The sequence below is a fragment of the Pinus tabuliformis genome, chromosome 5_1, assembly GCF_031772625.1.
Source record: "Pinus tabuliformis cultivar Carrire ecotype Pingquan chromosome 5_1, CPIR1, whole genome shotgun sequence".
In the NCBI taxonomy this organism is placed as follows: Eukaryota; Viridiplantae; Streptophyta; class Pinopsida; order Pinales; family Pinaceae; genus Pinus; species Pinus tabuliformis.
This window is the reverse complement of record NC_142305.1, coordinates 703,041,423-703,057,390: the sequence shown is the minus strand read 5'-3', so window position 1 is coordinate 703,057,390 and position 15,968 is coordinate 703,041,423. Positions and strand designations below refer to the sequence as shown.

At 32.2% G+C, this 15,968-nt stretch overlaps 1 long non-coding RNA gene across 1 annotated transcript; it reads left to right on the top strand.

The window, feature by feature from the left end:
* Positions 1–1,065: 1,065 nt before the first annotated feature.
* LOC149166875 (uncharacterized) lies at positions 1,066–5,108 on the top strand. Its single transcript, XR_016260509.1, has 2 exons — positions 1,066–2,155; positions 3,926–5,108. It is a non-coding gene; the product is annotated as an uncharacterized LOC149166875 (long non-coding RNA).
* The last annotated feature ends 10,860 nt before the right edge of the window (positions 5,109–15,968 follow it).

Genomic DNA, 15,968 nt, shown 5'->3' with positions numbered 1-15,968 from the left:
GATATGGGCAGGAGATTGCCCTCCAGAGACGGATGAGCCACCAGTTATTTTTGCGAAGCTCGGAGCCATATTTTACGCAGATCGAAAGCCAAACCGCAGATCTGAGAATGCTGGAACAGCAGCAAATATTTGAACGCAGACCCTAAGAATGCTGGAGCAGCAGCTGTGTCCTCCACACGTTACTCATCCTCCACACGTTCCGCTGCCTCCAAAAGATTGCGAACATCCACGGGATCGTATGGTGAATACTGCGAGATCCGCGAAAACCAGAAGATACTGCGAGATACTAAGAGAGATCTGCGAATACCCAGAAGAGATCTGCGAATACCGTATGGTGAATACTGCGAGATCCGCGAAAACCGTATGGTGAATACCCAGAAAACCAGAAGATACTGCGAGATACTAAGATCTACGAGAAGAGATCTGCGGATACCCAGAAGAGATCTTCGAATACAGTATCTTCGCAGACGAGAAGAGATCTGCGAATAGACGAGAAGAGAAGAGATCTCTGCGAATAGACGAGAAGAGATCGGAAGGTTTCAGAAGAGATCTGCGAATACCGGAAGGTTTCAGAAGAGATCTGCGAATAGACGAGAAGAGATCTACTGAATAATATTAATTTAAAATAAATTTACAGTTTTTGATGTTTTTTAATTTCAACACTGTAAAATAAACCATAATTCTAATATTTACTGTAAATTGATTTTTTGAAATTTATTAGTTATTTAATTTAATATAAACTGATATTTTTTGGAATTTATTAATTATATAATTTATTATAAACTGATATTTTTTTAGAATTTATTTATTATTTAATTTATAGCAGTGCATTAATTTATATAACAATATTAATCAAAATCACATTAATTTTGTTTATTTTAATTAATTACCTAATATAGGTTTGAACTCATGATATTAAAATGTTTTAACTACGCAGTCAATCGTGATCCATTTACAATTCTATTATAACATTATTTACATATTTTATATATATGTAAATAATTCTTCCATTTATAAAATTTAAATATCTAGACATCGGTAACCCTAAATTCAAATATAGGTTTCCATCCCATTGAAATGTAGTATGCCTGCTGATCAGTAATTTTTTTTTTCAAGGTTCGTCTGTCAATTTATCGCAGAAGACCAGAAATTCCAGTGCATACTGGCGGATAAGTTAGATTACTCTAACTCCGACATGGAATTTCTTCGCTAACTGAAACTCTTTGAAAGATTTCTTTGTTCGGAGAGTAAAGCCTTCCATATGATTGTCTCCAATCCACCGTCGTAGGTACTTGGTAGTTCTATGGAATCTTCTGTACAGGATCGACATAAGTTCGATCATTTAAGTTTGGTTTTGTCAGGAAGACATCTGTTAAGAAAAACGCGCTTTCTGAACTACCTTTATTAGTTGTACCTACACCTTGAGGAAAAAGGTCAGAAGTTAGAGGAGAGACTTCTGGATCTAAGCAGGAGACTGCGCTTGTTGATTGAATACTGATGCCTTCCTGTTGAGTAGCAGAATAGTCAGCACGACCAGCATTGGATTTCAGCTGGTGGAGAATTTATGCATAGACTTTAATGATGCCACGGAACTGAAGCCCCAGGGAAGACTAAAGGTTGCTGTTACCATTAGCTTCGGTGTGTTTTCTTGTAAGAGATGATGGTTGCAATATACCACATATTCGACTATATAGTTTGGTTATAACGTTTCTCCTTGTCTTTACTTGTCTTTCTGTTATTTAAACTCGTTTTCATGACCAGCATTGCTCAAAGCTCTTCGCTTACTGCCATGGAACTATGTTCTCTCTTTCTTCTTGAACTACGGGGACTTTCTTGTTACTGTCAGTGGGTGTTGCTGTAGAGGATTTTTGTTCTATCAAGGTTTTTTGCTGCTAGTCTTTGTTCATGGAGATCTACAAGAAAATCCATGCCAGCGGTTCATGTATTCTTTTGCGACAAAGTGCTCAAGTCTCCTGTTTGATGAGACAATAGACGGACAGAAGCTCTGTTGGAATCTATTGTGATTTGTACGGGCTAGAAATGGAAGAGGGTTGAGGTAACTCACAAATGGCAGATTGGGAGTTACTAGGTTATGAATATCTTGGAAGATGTTGTGGCAGATAATATCAATCTTCTGTTTGGTGGTTCATTTGAGGTAAGTTCTATACTGTGCTCTGTAATGGTCTATAAATTGGAGATCCATTGATGTCCTTTTAACTGGAAATCCAATATGTGCTCTTTTCACCTAACAGGAATGTTTACAGGTGCCTCTGGCTCTCTAGATTTCTTATTTCCTTCTTTATTCTCCGCAGCGAAGATGGACGCCTTTATCCCCCTAAGAAAACTCTTTGTTTTTAGAAAATTATCACCTCTCGTATGGATTCATACCTGGTAGCTGTTCTTGCTTTCTGAATTTCGAGTAGTTGCAGAGCACTGCAAGACTTGACTATCTACTACTAGTATTGTTTTCGATAGCTGCAGAACATAATTCTCTATTATTTTTATAATTAGTTTCAAGGTAAATTGGAGATACCGTTTCCAGCGTTTAATCTGTAATCCTATGCATTAGGACCACAGTCACCCTTATCTTTTGAATACTGCTTTTGGAAAATCCAGTTATTCCTTCCAAATAATTATTGTTTTGATGCCGAGAATGCACGTCTCAGTAGAAACACAAATATAATACTCAAGAACGGACGCACAAACCATTTTTGTGGCAATATGTTTCTTGACTCGTATTGTGCAGGTGGCGGCGACATTACATACGATTCTTTTAGTGATAACACCAATCCTTTGAAATCCATGGATTTTTCATGCCGTCCTTTCATATATTCCAGAGAACTTCGTATTTGGTACTTCTGTGCTTCTGTTTATAGAGACGCTTTTTTGGAACAGTTTTGTTTTCTCATTTCAAAGTGAAGTTCCCATTACTCCAGGGGATCAGGAGCTGAGGCCAACCTACTCAGGGAAGTGTTGGATATTGTCTAAACTAGCGCTACCGTGTATTCCCTAACATAGAGAAAAGATTTTTAGTTTTTAGTGGATCCTTAGAGTAATAATTATTTTTAGTTTTTAGTGGATCCTTATTATTTTTAGTCGATCATTATCTCTGGCAATGAAGCAATCAAGTGGTATCAGAACATAGAATACACAGAGATGGTTAGACATTAGAATATAGACCATTACATTAGATAAACCTGTGCTCTTTGCTCTGTGTGTTGAAAACCAGTGCTCCGTCTGTGTTGAATGTTGCTCTTTGGCTATGCGATCATTAACACAAACGCGCTCATACGCTTAAAATGGCGAACACTCTGGCCAACGCTTATGCATGAACCACGCGTTCCTTTCTATGTATCTTTTTTTTTTTTTTTCAGGAACTTGGACGCATGCATAAGTTTGATGTTTAATTTAGATATTGATTTTATAACATTGATCGACAAAGCTTTCCTGTGAACTCTTTCTTGGATCTCTCAATCACAGAGGGGATAAAATCAGAATCATATGCAAACCTCTTCATTGTAAGCTTCAGTCTTTATTTCCAGTGAAAATCCCATTTCAATGTTATTAGTGTTATCGTATGCAAAGTTCAAACACATTTATATTTCTCTAAAGTTTCCCACATACAAAGGCGGAGATCTCTCACCTAATTACTACGTAGCAGCGAAAACAAATGATCGCTCTCCGGGGCAGATGAGGAGAATTTAAGGTTGGAAGTTGGCGTGTAAAAGTTCATGCACATAGGAAGGACTTTGCACAATCATGTGACCATTTAGGGTTTCTTCGCTGTCATTAATTTGATTAAAGAGGCTGTGTATATAAAGGGGTTTGTTTCAAAAAATTTAGAATGATATATTAGCATTCAAAATATGTTTGATTCATATATAAATTCAAAATAATGCTCTAAATCATTTTGAAATTTGATCAGGTGGACCGATGACAAAGCTCTCTAAATCGCTGCTCCAGAAAAGTGCGGTCTGGGATATATGCTGCGCCGTTGGACTTGTCGAAAATCATGACGGTTCTCAAGGCAAGTGTCCTGATGGGATTTGTTGAAAAGCATGACGGTGATCATAAACTCCCTACGGCATGAATTGAAGTAACAGTGAAGAACTTAATCCAAAGGATAAAATCTGAGAAAACAAGAGTCATCAGATCCCATTCCTCATGAACGAGATCATGTCTTTTTCGACAACCTGGATTTTGAAGGCATCTCGGATTGCTCGACTTTCAGGAAGCAAGGATCGGCACCAGAAGGCACTTACCTCAAAACGTCCAAAAGATCAGAGAATAAAAATATCTGCGGGAACAGCTATAATACTGGAAAGGTAGGGTTGGTTTCGACCAACGTAGAAGTGCTGTCGATTGTGTCACCGAAAATCCCAGGCTGCGATTTGGGAGTTAGCTCAACTCTATTCCATCTTTAGTTCGCACATAATACAAAATGTGAAATCCAACATAAACCCTGTCTCTCTGTTATGTCATAAAGGAAACCTGAGCACATATTCGCTGGAGAATTTTAGCGGCAAAAGTATGAGCATGGCAAAAATCATCTGTAGCAGTGGCCACCAAAAAGCAACAACAAAGAGTCCATCGTTCAGAGAGAAAACGAGAACAGAGATTCATGCCCATAAGCTCATTGGCTTCTAGCCATATGAGAAGAGAAAGAGGCAAAGCTTCTGGCTATGAAGATTTTAGTCTCCCGATGTGGTCTAATTGTTAGCTGGAGACTTTTGGTTTTATGGGTCATGTGGTCTAATCCGGGTCCAATCTTAAACAGAACTATGTGTGTCTGAAGAATCCAATCCTAGGCAGAACTATATATATCAGAGAGCTGCTCAGACACAATATTTTCAATGGAAAAAAAAAAGAGAAGGAAACCTAGGGAGAAACGCTATAGCCAGCATACTAGAATGTATAGTATAAGATCTCCACCTGCGGAAATCCAATGCTCGTCGTGTTGACTGATTGCTACTCAACAGGAAGGCGTCAGTGTTCCATCAACCAGAGCATTCTCCTGCTTTGATTCAGAAAACTTTCCTCTTAACATCTAACTCTTTTCCTCAAGCTGTAGCTACAGCTAATAAAGGTAGTTCACATCGCGTTTTACAGATATCTTCTTGACCATGCCTCTCTGAAATCATCGAACTTGTGTCGACATTGTACAGAAGATTCTATAGAAATGCTAGGTACCCAAGACGGGGGTTTGCACACATCGTATGAGAGACTGTCCTCTCCGATCAAAAAATTTCCAGAGATTTTCACGAAATCATGAAATTCCAGATCTCAAGCCATGAAATGATTTTATGCCTTGAGAATAATTCCAACGAATCTGTCAGCATACATGGATTTTCCGGTTTCAATAAATGCATCTATTATGTCTTTTCCAAATAGAATTTTGAGTGATCCAGAAAAGGAACGTATTGGGCATAATGTGCGACTGCAATGTTTATGTGTAATAAGTGTCCGCTTAACAATTTTTAACCACTTGGTTACGGAAGAGGTTTATTTTGGCAACGCATATTAAAGTGTGTTACCTGCTATATGATTGGAAATGTTAACAGCATACAGAACACCGCTATGAGCTTGTGTGGATTTATTGGAATGATACAGTTTGATGTTTGGAATCATACAAATTTTATTTGAATATAAAAAAAACATGAGATTAGGAAATTTTCATAATTCTGATCGTGCTTTTCGTATTTGTCAACAATATGTATTAATTCATCTAATTTTTTAAATTTTAATGCGATCCTTTTAAAATCTATCCGCAGGTAGCGGGTGACAAAACCAAAAAATCCTCATCCATCTGCAAACTCTCAGATAATTACCTTGTTTTATTTAAAGTTTCAGAGCTAATATATCATTAAAAAATTTTAAAATTTTAACGCGATCCTTCGCAGGTAACGGGTGACGAAACCAAAAAATCCTCAGCCATCTGCAAACTCTGATATACTTACCTTTTTTTATTTAAAGTTTCAGAGCTAATATATCATTAAACTTTTATTATACTACTGCTACTCTCACATTACTGGATCGGAGCTCGGCATTGAGCCCTCACAACTGTGATATCACAGCCAAAGATAGTACCTGCTTTCTATGGTTATATTCAATGCCATAGATACTATTTAGTTCGATTTTTATTTGTAGTTTAAGATAAATTTGATAAAGTGATAGTGCACGGCCAAAAATAGTACCTACTTTCTATGGTTATAATCATTGTCATATATACAATTTACTTGTAGCTTAAGACAAATTTGATAAAATGATAGTTCTAATTGTGGGGAAGACTGTTTGTACTTCCTTCAAATATATGTTTGACTCTATAATAGGATTTAAAGAGTTGCTTAAAGGTTAGAAGCCAAATTACTGCAATCACTATGGTTTCCAGAAACAATATAATGGGGTTATACATTTACTCGTAGAGGAGTCAGATATTTCTTTAAAAGTGATAAAACAAAATAAATGTTTTATATTTTTTAATAATAATTATTAAAATTTTATTCAATAATTTTTTACTAAAATTATAGTTTTAAATTAATAAAGAAAATTATTTATATAAAAACAAATTCAATTATATTTTATTATAATATATCTAAAATTTTTAATTTAATTAATTTAAATTGATTACCATTTAAAAATATTTATTTTTCTTTATCTTAATAATTTTTTAAAAACGTTTTTTTAATATATTTAATTGGTTAGCATTAATATTTAATAAAATTACAATTTTTTAGGGAGCTACCATGGTGTTATGAAGCGTTATGTAAACTATAAGATTCAATTTTCCAATCCTTCTAACCAGTATCTTCATTCATTTTAACACATGTTAAGTCAAGACTATTGACTATAAGATTCAATTTTCCAATCCTTCTAACCAGTATCTTCATTCATTTTAACACATGTTAAGTCAAGACTATTGATAGAGTTATGTTGGTGGTTGTACTCGTATCCTATTTCTTAAAATTAACTTTTACATTGATAATATGTTTCACTATATAATTTCATTTAATTATATATACTAATCATAAATTTACAGATAACAATATATATTTATTATATTCACACGCAATTTATTTATTGTGTATATATGTGTAAGTGTATAAATACATACCACTAAGCATGGAAGGAGTTATGCATTACAATTTCAAGGGTTAACTTCGTTTTAGCATTTCAGTATTTCCAAGTTAAAATAAATTATTTTTTCCATATAAAAATGATAACTAATTTAAAATTTCATTAGTACTTTACATATCACACTTTAAGACTCAATCATCATTGGTGGACATGTGCATTATGATGTAGAACATGTATGCAAAAAATACATAGAAATAACTTTATTTTGTTAAACGAACATTAAAACTCCATATTAGTTACTAAATTTAACTTCTTAATAAGTAATGAAACCTACATTGAATTAAAAACTCCATATTAGTTACTAAATTTAACTTCTTAATAAGTGATGAAACCTACATTGAATCAATTTTGATCCTTCGTGCCCATTTTCATGTCTCTATATTGAGTAGGAAGAAAGAAGATGTGCAAGTCCTATCCATAAATACAAGCAACTAGCAAATGTATGCAAGTATGATAGGTAGAAAGAATATCGATAAATGATGCCACAGAAGATTGGCAGGTACTATTTGTAAATTCTACTAACAAGAGGCTGTGTGGTTGATTCAAATTAGAATTATTTCTTGTTTAATATTAATGAGAAGATCCACCACAACCAAAGCATTTCATCTCTATTTTCCACTCATGAGATGTAATTTCAATGCATAGGTGATGCATGTATGTATACATTTCATTATAATATCATAATATATTATAAAACTTATTAACATTATTATTATTTTTTAAATTCTTATTGTAAGTAGAAAAATGACTTACAATGAAAATAAACATACAAAGTATGATAGGTAGAACATATTAGGTGATGTTTACTTATCCTTCAATTGAAAAAATTGAAACAAATTACACTCTAAATGTGTTAAGTAATTTTATATTCTAACATTCTTTTTCATTCGAAATAATTATATTCCCTTCTATGACATACTAGAGAGCTCTTAAGGGGGGTTGACAATTTCAATTTTGAACCCTATGAATGTCCCTTACCAAGATGATGTTTAGGGCAACAATAATTATCATCGTATAACGTTGATATTGAAATATTTTAATTACCTAACATTGATTGATTTAGTTTACTTTTAATATTTTCAAATATTATGCATCAAATCCATGTTGAGCACTAAAGAAATTAAAAATCAATATTATTCTATAGAAAGTATCTTTTGGAATACATAAAAAAACTATAAAAAAATGAGTTCGAAATTGTCTTAGTATACTCTACATTTACATTTCTTCATCTTTTTATTATTTAAAATTTTATAAAATTTTCAATATCAACAAATTATTTCAGTTTGTGGTGTCATGAGAAGGATATGGGACAACGATCATTTTTTTTTGGCAACCATGTTTGCATAAACTTATTTATGTTGACAAAAATCATAGGGGATGATCTATAAATTGCCATGGTTATTTCATTAGAAAAATTTATCCCAACAAATTTAATAGAATATTGAAACCATTATTGTCATAGTTGTTCTCCAATTTCCTTCTCATCTTACATTATTTAATTACTAATTTTATATTTAAATGTATGAAATAGCTAAAATGTGAAAATTAAATAATAGAAAAATATACAAACATTGTTCAAAAATAAGCACAAGATTTACCTTAGGAAATCCATGGGAGAGAAAATCCAACTAGAGGTGAGGTTGCTCTTCTATATTTACCTAGTATGACAACAAGAAAATGCAAAGAAATATGTACTCAATATGGATTTATATGATATTTGTGGGTTGTATTGCTACCACAAAATTTTATCCCTTTCTATTTCTATCTCTAACATTACACTTCTCTATGATTTTTTCAACTATAAGAAAATTACGACAACATAGAATGAAACCCCTTCTCCGCCTAGCATTCCACCAACTAACGTTATGTACAAGCTATCCAAGGATAATTTATAATTTACTCGACCCTCATTAAGTTATTTTTTTGGAACTTCTAAAATCTTCTTGACTTCCCCACATGGCTAGCCTCGTATGCATGATTAATGGGGAAAGACATGGTATGTTCTTGTATACCAGTGATCAAATTTGCTATATCCACTTGTTGGAGGCACCGATTTTACATATCATTTCTTATTCATGTGATTGCCACATCATAGGAAAGGTCTCCAAGTGTAGATAGATACGAAGGGACCAAGCTAATGTTGGAAAAGTTTTGACCCCAAAAATGTCATTTGATGCCTCAACATGGCTTTGAGAGGTTTCAAACCTAGTTTTCCAATATTAGGCCTACCACTAAAAGCACTTTGAAAGGCATTTCCCCAAATTGTCCACTTTAAAAGCATCGAGATATATGGAAAACAATATGATGATCCAATATGGATCAATGATGGCAGATAGGATGTAAGTCTGTGTCTTAGGACCCACTCATTAAAGTTGCAAATTTCTATGATCGTTTGACCAATATTAGCTTGATAAAAATTACGGTTGTACTAGGATTCGAAGCTCAACCCAATAGTTTTAGATATAGAATAAAAGATAAGGATGAAGGGATATATGATACTAAAAACTATATGGTCTTAGGCCCTTCATCCAACCTTTATCCCTTGGATTCCCTTCCATCTTTCCCTCTTGTTTTGTCATACTGATTTCCCCTCCTCTATGGTTTGGTTCATTAACATGAGAATGAAGCAACATTAGATTGATATATTGTTTGTGGGTGGTCAATATCTCTTGCTATTTACATTCCATATGTGGGTGAATACCACATTGGTTTCTACCCATCCTCCCAATTGCTATATTCTACTCCATCCTCCTTATCTACAAGATCCCCATATGTCCTTTATGTCCATCTCTCATTTATGTATTTAATGAGGTATACTCTAACTGTAATACCAAACTATATTAATAATATGTTGTATGAATAAAATAAACATAACATTACGTCTATTATGTCCATCTTTCATTTATATTTTTCATCTCGTATATTCTAACTATAATACCAAACTATATTAATAATAAGTTGTATAAACCAAAGAAACATAACCTTCATTAAAAATCCAAATTTATTGCCAAAAAAAATCATGATGTCTTCACAGATCACCCACACTTAATCTAATGCCATAAAAGTAACTATTAACTATTCGTTAACTATTATTTTATATATATATATATATTTTTTAAAAAATGAAGGAAACTTTTAAATTCTCAGAATGAATCATATGCGAACCATAATGTTAAAAGCTACTAAAATCTTTAAAGTCATATAACTCTACTGCTAAAATCTATAAGCTCATATGAGTCTTCTTTAAACTCATGTAACTCTACTGCTAAAATCCATAAGCTCATATAAGTCTACTAGCTAATTAAATATTTCCTAGTTCAAAGCAGTGGAGAAACGAAAAGTACGATAGTAAACCATGTTGGATAAATTGAACTTAATGGATATGAAACTTGACAATTTCCCATAAGCTAAAGAGAAATGTATAATATTGATATTATTTTTTCACATCACATGAATGCGGTATACATCACAATGGAGATGACTGATACAAATTCCAACCTTTTAAGGAACCCAATTGAGTTTCATGAAAAGGATATATATATATATATATATAAGTGGGTTAGATTCTCTTTTTTTAGTCTCAAATAGCGAAATTAAGGATCCTTGGAGTATAGGGTTCCCTTATGCTTATGATCATATATTTTAAGCTCAAAATAGCAAGAATGGTCATACAACATATAAGCACATAAAAATAAAACATTTTTTAACAAAATGAAATAAAAAACTATTTTTCAAATGACTACGATGTTGATTACCTAGACGGAAAGCCATAGACACTCCTATTAAATTTTATTAATTTCAGAAATCCCTAACTTAATGAAAGTCAGCAGTGCTGTTATAATTACAGACTCCTTTTAAAAAAATTATATATATATATATATATATTATAATTTTTTTACGTTATTATTAATGAATGATAGGCATGGAAATATTTAAGGTTATTAAAATAAAAAAAATAATTAAATTATAATTTTATTTAAAATAATTATTGTTTTTTTTTTCTCAGTAAATGCTAAATCTATTAATATAAGCTAACTATAAATTTACAAGGAGGATTCAGCCTCGACATAGAGGACCTGCATGCTTTCAAAACTGACCAAACTAATCCATATTTGGGGAGACCATTTACAGGAGACATACACTCAGAATGGGTTAAGATCTTCCCATTTTCAGACCAAAATTCATAAACAAGAACAGAGTAACAGAAGTAGAACCGTATCATCAACACCATAAAAAATGATGGACCCAAAACCAGACAAAAAGAGAGCTGAGAAGGCCACCGTGGGTCATCAAGTGAGCTTGTCTTGGTCCATTGGCACTTCCTCCACCGGGCATTCGTTGCCATACCATATGTCACCACCGCATATCTCCTCACCCTCCCCGCTGCCACCTGGGGGCTTCGGGGCCTGAAGAGAGCTGCTTGAGCTGCTGTCGCCTTCCAACGTTGCCGACGCACCATGGTGGCTTCCACCCGGCTGCATATCTAGAGGATCACTACTCGAACTGTCTGCCATACCTTTGCCCGCTTCCTTTCAACCACCTTGCTTACTTGATTGACCAATGTTGCCATGTTGTTGCTCTGTGCTAAGGCGACTAGCAATTCTGAGACCTTCCTCGGATGAGTCTGTCGTGTCATTTGCAGAGGTTTGGATAGAAGATTCCTCTTCCGTGAAGATTATGGAAATATTAGCAGAGATGATTGGCTGATATAAATTGCTCTGAAACTTGAAATGAAAGTTTTGAAAAGCATGATACGGAATCAGTCTGCGTGAGGGACTATCAGGAGGCGCCATTGCTTGAGGAGCAGGCTGAGAAGTCTGAGAGCGCTTGCTGCCTCCTCTTCCTCGGCTTCCACCACGACGACTCAACAATCTTTGCTGGACCTTGACCATTTTGCCAACCCAAAAAATACTGAACCAGAAATAAAACCTGGGATAGAGCAAACAACAGTGAATATAGCTGGACCGGTTGGGTGGGGAAGAACAATGTAAATCACGCGCCTGAATAAACGTAATCTTCTCCCACCGAGCAAAGGAATTTCCTTGGCGGGGATGCTTCAGAAGGGTAAGGCCATAACCGAAAGACGAACACCAAACCGTAAATAAAGGTGTTGCAAGATGCCTGTTCATAACCATTTGGACTGTATAGCTATCAAGTAGGAACATCAAATCAATCTGCATGATGAAGTAATTGCACATAAGGTGAACCTGCTTGGGCTTGGCGTTGATCGGGAGAGGAGCGTGTCGCTTGAAGCTGCAGGACAATGTGCCGGCGGTCTTAAATGCTCCCATTAACTTTGATTTATGTCACCCGCATCCGGGTTAAAATAATTATTGTGATGATTAATAATAAAGATAATTAATAATTGTTTTCCAATTAAGTTGAGTCTAATTATGGGTTAGTTCTAATGCTGAATGGCAAAATGTTTTTCCCACAAGTGGGATGTTGTCAACATAATTATGCAAAGCTGGATGGAGCTTGGACATTTTGGGATAGTTTAATTCTCCACAAGTAGGTCTCATCCTTAGTGCGTGGCTATAATATTTGAGTATGTGACATGAGGGAGGATCATAAAAAGGATTAATATATAAGTTAGACATATGTATATTGAAAAAAAGAAAAACATTTCACAAGATTCTTAACTATGGAGATTTACGCCACTTTATTATGGATATTCTTAATCTATAAATAGCCTTTGTTACACTATTATAGTCAAACACTCATTTTGTATGGCACTTGTTAATATGATTTTCTTTTAATTAATGAATCTAAATAAAAGAGAAAAAATTAATATCTAGTTTGAAAATGAATCTTAACATTTGATTCTATGAAGATTAAGTCTCACCATCCACCCAATAATTATTCATAATTTAATTAAAATTCATTAAATCTAATTTTAAAATAAAAATACTTATTAAGATAATTAATAATTCAAATCAATTTAAAAAAATATAATAAAGACTTACTATCCTTTAATAAAATGTTTTAGTATTAATATGTCATTTATTTAATAGGCTAAATTCTTAATTACTTTATGTTTGCTTTTACAAATTCTCAAAAATTTTAGAAATTGAATTTTCTTCATAATAATTAATGTTGTGATTTTTAATTAGTAAAAAAGTTTTAGTTTCTATAACGGAGACTGGTAAATGTGTAATGAATGTGTAGTTACACATAAAGATTATGTGTAGATTATGGGGAGAGGGATAGTGGTTAATGTGTAGTTACACTAATGAAGATTATACTAAATTATCATATAACCCAAATACATAGACTCGGATCAAATTCCATCTCCTTGACCTTCAAATTTGAAATTCATGAGGTCATAACTGAACTGCTGGGGGAGTAACAGGATAGGTGTCTACTAGCTTCTTTGGAAGGGCCGCGCCCATTTGATAAAGATGCGTGTACGGATGTACAAGGATGTGTATATACGAAAAAATTATCTAATTATAGATCTGTGTATGTACCCCAGTCTAAAAACAATCAAGTATTCAAGATTATACGAGCACTATATACATATAATGGCTGCATAAAAGTAATAAAAATTAGATTTGAAAAGAATAGTTGAAGGGTAATTCTTATATATAATTTAATGATCAATGTAATTATATCTCGTAATCCTTTTCAAATGGAATATAATTTAATGGCCAAAGAAAGACGAGGAGCCAGACAAGTAAAAATTAAGAAAATTGTAGGTCCGATAGACTAATTTGGTCTCAGTGGACGTTAACCATCATCATCATCATCATCATAAAAGTATTTTACCTCTTTGAAATTGCAAATGCAAAATAATCCTTTTCAAATGGAATACATAAAAGTATTTTACCTCTTTGAAATTGCAAATGCAAAATAATTTCAAGGAAAGAGGGTGGTATTTTATGTACTCAATAATGCTTTTTGTTATTTAAACAAAATGGGTAGTTGGGGTTTCACTTACAACGAAATAAAAATTAAAAACAATTTAAAGAGAATATAAAGAATTACTATTTTTATTTTAGTATTTTTTTTATATATATTTATTATGAGATTTAATATTATTATTATTTTTTAAAATCTTATTAAAATTTTATTTTCTTTAATATACACATTTAGATTATTATTATTATTATTAGTTAATCATTTATTTTTAACTTATTTTCTTTTTAGTTTTCTTATTCTCTATTTTTTTTTTTTTTAGTTATTTTATTATTATTATTATTATTTATTTATTTTTATAGTTATTTGACTTTTTATTTTATTATTATCTTTGTAAGATTTAATCTACTATTTTTGTTTTCTTAATTATTTATTATTAGTTAATCATTTATTCTTAACTTATTTTCTTTTTAATTTTCTTATTCTTTATTCTCTTTATTTTTACATTTATTTATTTTTATTAATTTTTATGGTTATTTGACTTTTTATTTTATTATTATCTTTGTAATAATTACTCTACTACTGTTGTTTTCTTCTTTATGTTGGATTTAACCTAGTTTTTTTATATATTCTAGATGATTTTTTTTTCAAAATCTCTTCATTTTTTCACCAAGATGATGAACCACATTAGAAATTCTTAAGAAATTTTCTCAATTATGTAAGAGATCCTCAAAACAAATATTTAATATATATATATATATATATATATATATATATATATATATATATTCTTTAAGTTATTAGAATGCATCCCTTCCTAAAAATGCTTCATCTATGAAGCATAAATCAATTAAATACCAATATCAAGTACTTAATTTTCTAAAATCTCTTAAAATTGATTTGCTCCACTTTTCTAGAGTAAGACATCTCTAGGTGGCAAATATTAAAATTCTTCAATATTTAGCTAGCTAAAATGTTTTGGAATGAAATCCACCTATCAAGCTAAGTGAAAAAATACAATAACATTTTTCATCATCCTTACATAGATATACAAATTATGGTTTACCATTGCAAAGCATGAACTTAAGAATGTTATAAGGATGCTAACACACTTCCTCCCTAAGCATTCATATTTTATTTTCTCCATCAATCTCCTCGTGGTTGAAAACGAAAAACGGTTTACCAAACTTTCTTACGGTTTGTAATATGGTTATTACTGTAGGTGTAACCACCTTATTTATATTAAGATTTAGATGAATCACATGCATAACTTATTTCTTACTCCCTAAGTTTAATTTATCTTTCTTTAGCTACGATTTGTAATTTTCTATTCGTTTCCAAATTTGTCCCTCCATGAACACATTTTAAGATTAGCATCAGATTCACATGATGGCTTCACACTACCTAAAAAAAATATGTGTTTGATTCACATGATAGATTAGGACAACATTATATGTGTTTGATTCACATGATAGATTAGGACAACATTATCACATGTATGGAAGGCTTTCTTGAAAATTTCTTTATTTTTTATTTTGATTTCTAACTCCAAGTTCAAGTTATCATGTTATTCCTTAGTTGTGGCTCATAAGCTTTTATTCTACCCATGCGTAGCCAAACCTACTGTGAAAGATAGATAAATTATTTTCATCCTCGAGTACATTATTGTATGGGAAAAATTTAATTTATCATGATTGTCCATAAATTTATTTTTATAATTTGAATTTATTGGTTTATTTGGAATGCATTACCTATTATCCATATATATCTAGGGAATTTCAATGTAACATTGTTTCACTAAATCATAGAGAATAATTTTTACATGAATTATATTATTAATAATTAGTTTGTTCTCTATTTTATTTGTGTAGAACTTTTAATTTAAAGAGCCACTCTATTATGATTTTTTAGTTCTTTTTATTCCTACACAAGAAAATACTTTTTATATCCAAATAATATAAATCTTTATATGTATT